Raw genomic sequence first — 6,406 nt, 5'->3', positions numbered from 1 at the left:
TCTTACACATAGGGCATGTTCAAAGAAAAACCAGCAATACATTTTTGAGCATTGGAAAAAATGTTTACTTACAAATTTCTGGATTTATTTGAAAATTAATGAGACGTATTATATTTAAAGTTCAAATCAAGGCTCAAAATGTTCAAAATCAATACTTCAAATGCTCAGGCACATAGATATTGGAACTGTAGCCCCTTAGTAGGACTCATGCAAGTAGAATCTGATGGGAAAATGAAACAAGCATGTAGGCAGTGTAAATAGATATATGTAACATGCATGGGACCTCTTTAGAGTTTAACAATGAGTTATTTCAGTTAAGAGAATGGTTTCCACATAAACATGATTTTACTATTTAAAAAGGCAGTAACTTACTAGAAAGAGATCAACATTTGAATTAATGCTTACTACTCTAAGACAGGTCTGGAATGTAATAGAGTTTTGCTACTTTGGTATGCATCATAGGTCCATCATATCTCCCTTATCATAACTTACACAATTCATTTGGATACAACTCATCACTGCTTTCAGGTTTAGCTACTTTCTGATTCCTGAATATCAAGGCACTTTTGCACAAACTGCAAAAAGGCACATGGATTACAAACATCATATTTTCCACCAGGCTAAACTATCAAGGCTAGGACATAGGTTTTGGCAAATTAAATCCAGGAAAGCAATCAACCCCCCAGCTCTCTGATCCTTTGTGCAGTGCATTTACTAAAAAAAGTGTAGGTAGGAGGTTCACTAGTATGAATTTACAAGATTTGTGGGGACATAGGACAAGAGGAAAATGACAGAATTACAGACAATATCTAAAACTTTAAAATATATTTGTGTACATACATATACACAGAGAGACATATAGATATATAGATATTTAAATCCACAAAGAAATAAACCTTCAAATGAAATTTTTTCTCTGCCTTGGCCATGAAGCATTATAAAGATGTGCAGATTTTCTGATGGAGTAAGGCTATAGAATGAATGACAACTGATCTTAATAAGGAATTAGTGAGCCAACACATAGCAAAAAAATTGATGTTCAAATTATAATATATAGCATTTCATTATTTATGTTCTTGTACTAAGTAGCTAAAATTAATATTTTCCCTTTAGAGAATCTTACTTCAGTACAAATTTTAGTGTATTGAAAATACCATTAAAAAAATTTAATACCTATCATTTATTTATTTCCATGACATCTATACTTTGTTCCTGAAACAGAATTTCTCATGCTATTAGAACTTGTAAGGCATTCAGAGTATGTGGAGAGGATGTAGTAAATTGCTTTATAAAGAATTTACTGATACTGATGGTCCATAGGAAGCAAAAACCATTTTCCAAATTCTATAAAGAAAAACACTTTGACTGCCCCTATTTTCTTTATTCCACACATCTTGAGATTCAATGTGTTAAGTCTTTCTTATTATTTTTTCTCTATTATTATTATTATTAGGTCAGGATAACAAAGAAGAAAAGAAAACCAACAAGTGGGGCATTTTCAGTACAACCTTACCCTGCCTACCTTCCCAAACCCAAATCGTTAGTCATTTAGATGCAACGATGCTTATTTTTGAAATTGAATGATCCATGGACTTACTCAGAACATCTGCTCACAATAGAAGTTTTTCTTTGTACCCTTTGACTGCCTCCAAACTTGTCGAAAGGAGGATAGCATTTTCAAACCAATTTTAAATAGATGTACGTTATTCAAATCTTTCCCTTAACAGTTATTTATATACTAACAAGACAGGTATTAATTAACATTTCTCCTAACATCCTCTTGAAATTAGTCAAAATCTTTAATGCCAACATCATATCTCATTTTCTTTACTTCATCCCCACAGATAACCAAGAATAATGATGAAGTTCATAGGCATTGCCCAAAGACATTTTGTTCATTATTTAAATATGTAAATATCCATAAAATAAATCCTATTATACTCTAATGTTTCAAATTCATGTCATTCTTAAAGTCAGTTCTGTGAGTTGTGAATTCATAAAGGTTTGCAATTATTGCACTTTCATAATAAATTAATCAATTCATCTATTTACCTATCAATTTCAGTAGTCAAAGGTAGTATTTACAAAGAATTATGCCTGGGATATTGATGTGTTCCTGGGAATAAAGATTTTGCTTTTAAAAAAGTTAACAATCTTATAGATGTCTTTTAAACCTATGACTATGAAATCATCAAGTGAGAATAAATATAGTGATACATAGGTTCAGGATGTTTGAACACAATATTGTACCTGATCCAGTATATACAGAGATGGATTTTTTAAAGTTTCAGGAGTAAAAGATATGATGTGACTTAAAAAAAATCTTTCCTTCTATCTTCCTTGTTTTCTTTCTTGCTTCTAAAAAAATAAACTAAATTTTTCCTAACTCTATAGCCATATGTGAAATTGCTACATAATAATATAGTTTGTTCATAGGCTACTATGTTGAATGGGTGTATTTGACTAATTTAATCTGAGTGTGCCCTACCTCGGAGGTTGCAAAGACTCCAAGTGGCTCCAAAGTACAGGAAATTCCAAATGGAATTGATTTCTTATGAGTCAGTGGAATCATCATGCACACCAGCATTTTTCTGTAAATTTGTAGTTGCTGAAACAGTCTACATGGGATTTTGTAGTTTTCACTGACTCCAGTTAAATCAAAGAAATACCTCTTTACTGCAGTAATTCAGAGAAAATTAAGTATTAACAGATAAAGAATCATTAATATGTGGCAAAGCACAAGTGATTTCATTAAAATTCACTGATTTGTCTAAAGTCAAATAGTCATTTATATGATAGCTGAAGCTAAAACAAATCCTCTTATCTAGTACTGTGACTGGGAAAGTAGTTCCTGCAATAAAGAACTGCTTTTTCATAGTAAATGTGTTGCTTAGATAATGGGTGCTTTAGGAAAACCTGGAACTTTACTTGGCCTATTGTGTTTTCTTGGCATCCTTGTTGAAGATCAGTTAATCACAGATGCGTGCGTTTTATTCCTGGGCTTTCTAATCTATTCCATTAGTCTGTATGTTTATGCTTATGCCAGTACCATCTTGCTCAGATTACAATAGCTTTGTAATGTAAGTTGAAGTCTTAAAGTGTGATGCCTAAAGTTTTGTTCTTTTCCAAGACTGTATTGGCATTTTGGGATCCTTTGTGATTCCATACGGATTTTAGGATTGCTTTTTTCTATTTCTATGAAGAACATCATGAAATTTTGGTAGAACTCACATTAAATCTGTCAATTACATTGGGGAGTATGGAAATTTTACCAATAGTAGTTCTTCTAATCCATGAATATGGAGCATGTAGCTATTGTTGTGACAATATGGGTGGACCTGGAGGGCATTATGCTAAGTAAAATAGGGCAAACACAGAAAAGCAAATAGTATATGAGATGTGGCATATTATATGTGGAATCCAATACTATGTGTGGAATGAAAACAGCCATACAGTATCTGTCATAGAGGCAAGTAGTTGAGGGAGAGGGGAGAAATGAGGAGATGATGGTTAAAGGTTTAAAAGTCTCATTTCCCAGGATAAAGTCTGGAGATTAAAATGATCATAGTGGCTATAGCTAATAATACTTGATTGAAGACTTAAAATTTGCTAAGAGGGTAGATCCTATATTAAGTTTTCTTAGCACACACAAAAGGAAAGAAAGAAAAGGGACAGAAAACAACTTTGGGAAGTGATGGATGCATTTATGGTCTTAATGGTGGTGGATGATGATTTCATGGGTCTATACTTATCTCTAAATTCATCAAGTTGTATACATTCAATATACATAGTTGCATATACTCATATACAAAGAAGAAAGAGAAAACCTGAGAAATGATTGTTTTCAAATTAACTGATTTTCTCATCTTCTGATAACTTTAATCCTGCATACATATCTGATTTGAAATTTTGAGCTTTTCTCCCCCTAATTATATTCAGTAGTCCTCCCACCCCATTCCCCCCACCCTCTCTCTGTCTCTCTCTCAAATCAAAGCAGCTTATTGTTGCTACCACCTGAAGTAGATTTTAAAACAGCAATCCAGGGAAAACATAAGATACAGAATGGCACACTTATCATTTACTTGGACTAGTTCATAATGAATATAATTTAGAAAAAAAAAGTCTCTAGTGTTGAAAAAAGCATCATGATTTCAATCAGATCTGCACAATTAAACAAAAATGCTGCGCTGTGCTCAGGAGCATATGCTAGTTCCATCTTTGGATACTAAACATTCTCATCCCATGTCCAAAATAATGTGCAATAGTCAACTATAAGATATTCACTAGACATTATTATTTACAATATAAGTTCTCTATTTGCAAAAATCAGCTTCAGTGTTTGTATCAAACTTCTCAGTGCTTTCTGAGATATACCAGTTTAGTGCTGGTTTTAACTAATAATAATAATAAATAGCAAAAAGGAAGAAGAAAGAATGTTATAAAGGTACCTTTCTAAAGAATGATGCTAAGTGGTGAAAAATGGAAACTTTCCAATGAAAATATTAGCTTTAATGATACAGACATGTGCCTGCTTGGCAGATTTAAAATTATGTGATAATAATATTTTACTGAATTAAAATATGTATTTGATTTCTATGTACAAATATTGTACTAATTTTATGTCATTTTTATCCTTCAGTAAAATTGACAGTAAAGGTTGTTGAATAAATATATTTTCTGTAATTAATAAACTGAATTAATAAATTTAAAAAGAGAAAGAACCCAATTCAACAAAATCATAAATAAAAAAGGAGACATTAAACTGATACCACAGAAATTCATAGGCTCATAAGAGGCTTCCATGAACTATATACCAACCATCTGGGCAACTTAGAAGAAATACAAAGTTTCTTAGAAACATACACCTTACCAAGACTGAAGCAGGAAGAGACAGAAAGTCTGAATAGGCCAATACCAGTAAGGAGATTGAATCAGTAATAAAAAATATCCCAATAAAGAAAATCCTAGAACCAGATGGCTTCACTGGTGGATTTTACCAAATACCTAAAGAAGAATTAACACCACTCCTTTGCCTGCTCTTCCAAAAAATCTAAGAGGTAGAACCACTCCCACACTTTTTTAATGAGTCTATCATTATCTTGATAAATACCAAAATCAAAAAGGATACCACTGGATAAGAAAACTGCAGGCCAATAGCCCTCATGACTACAGATGCAAAAACACTCAATAAAGGACCAGGAAATCCACTTCAGCAGCACTAAAAGTACACTCACTATGATGAAGTGGGATTTATTCAAACTGTGGCATGCAAAGATAGTTCAACATGCTCAAATCAATCAATCTGATATTCCACATTAATAGGATGGGAAAAAAATCATATGATTATCTCAATAGATCTTAAAAAGCATTTGGCAAAATTCAATATCCATTCATAATAAAAACTCCTAAAATATTAGGATTAGAAGAAACACATCCCAACATAATAAAGGCCATATATGACAAGCTCACTGCTAACATTATACTCAGTGGTGGAAAGTTAAGCGCTTTTCCTCCAAGATAAAAAATAAGACAAGGATTGTCCACTCTCACAAACCTGCAGCTGTTAAGATTAATAACTACTAGGGAAGTAATACACATCATATAGCTAACCCTGCTGTATGATACAGAGGAGAGTTGCTAAGAGAGCAAATCTTAAGGGTTCTCATCACAAGAATTTCTTTCCCCCATATTCTTTTATTTGTATTGTATCTATACGATAAGACAGATGTTAGCTGAGGCTAACATAGCAATCAGTTCATAATATATGTAAATCAAACCACCATGCTGTATTCCTTAAACTTATACAGTGATATATGTCAACTATTTCTCAATAAAATGGCAAAAAAATATTAATTGGTATGACATATTTTAATCTCTTAACTAATCATAAATGCTGAGTAATAACATACTAATTTCTAATGAAATCACATTTTGGTCCTTGCATTAAGGAATGGTGTGTAAAAGGTCAAACCTATTCATTATCACTTGGTAATAAATATCAGAGCAATTATTATGATTGTATTTGAAGAATCAGTAATAGTATTGAGGCAATAATAGAGAAATAACATGTAGAGTGTTGGCTGTGTCCTGCTAAAAGTAGTACATTTATGATATAAGATTCTCCTACTACTGCTAGTATCTACAACTATATAACAGGTTATATAACTTGAGATTAATTTGCCAAGGACCTAAAGTTAGACACTGACAGAGCTGAAATTTATAAAGAATGTGGTTAATCCAGAGCCCATGTACCTTATCTATACTCTTTAAAAATATGTGGTCACTTACATACCTACTCCATATTATATCAGACCACATGATGGTTACCTCCTATTAACCTCCTCAAATATGTTGCAGTATGTATTTATCTTTTAATGTAATTTTAACAAACTTCAATGAATCAACC

Source organism: Manis javanica, chromosome 2, assembly GCF_040802235.1.
Source record: "Manis javanica isolate MJ-LG chromosome 2, MJ_LKY, whole genome shotgun sequence".
Lineage (NCBI taxonomy): Eukaryota > Metazoa > Chordata > Mammalia > Pholidota > Manidae > Manis > Manis javanica.
The sequence above is the reverse complement of the archived record's forward strand: the minus strand, read 5'-3'. Positions refer to the sequence as shown.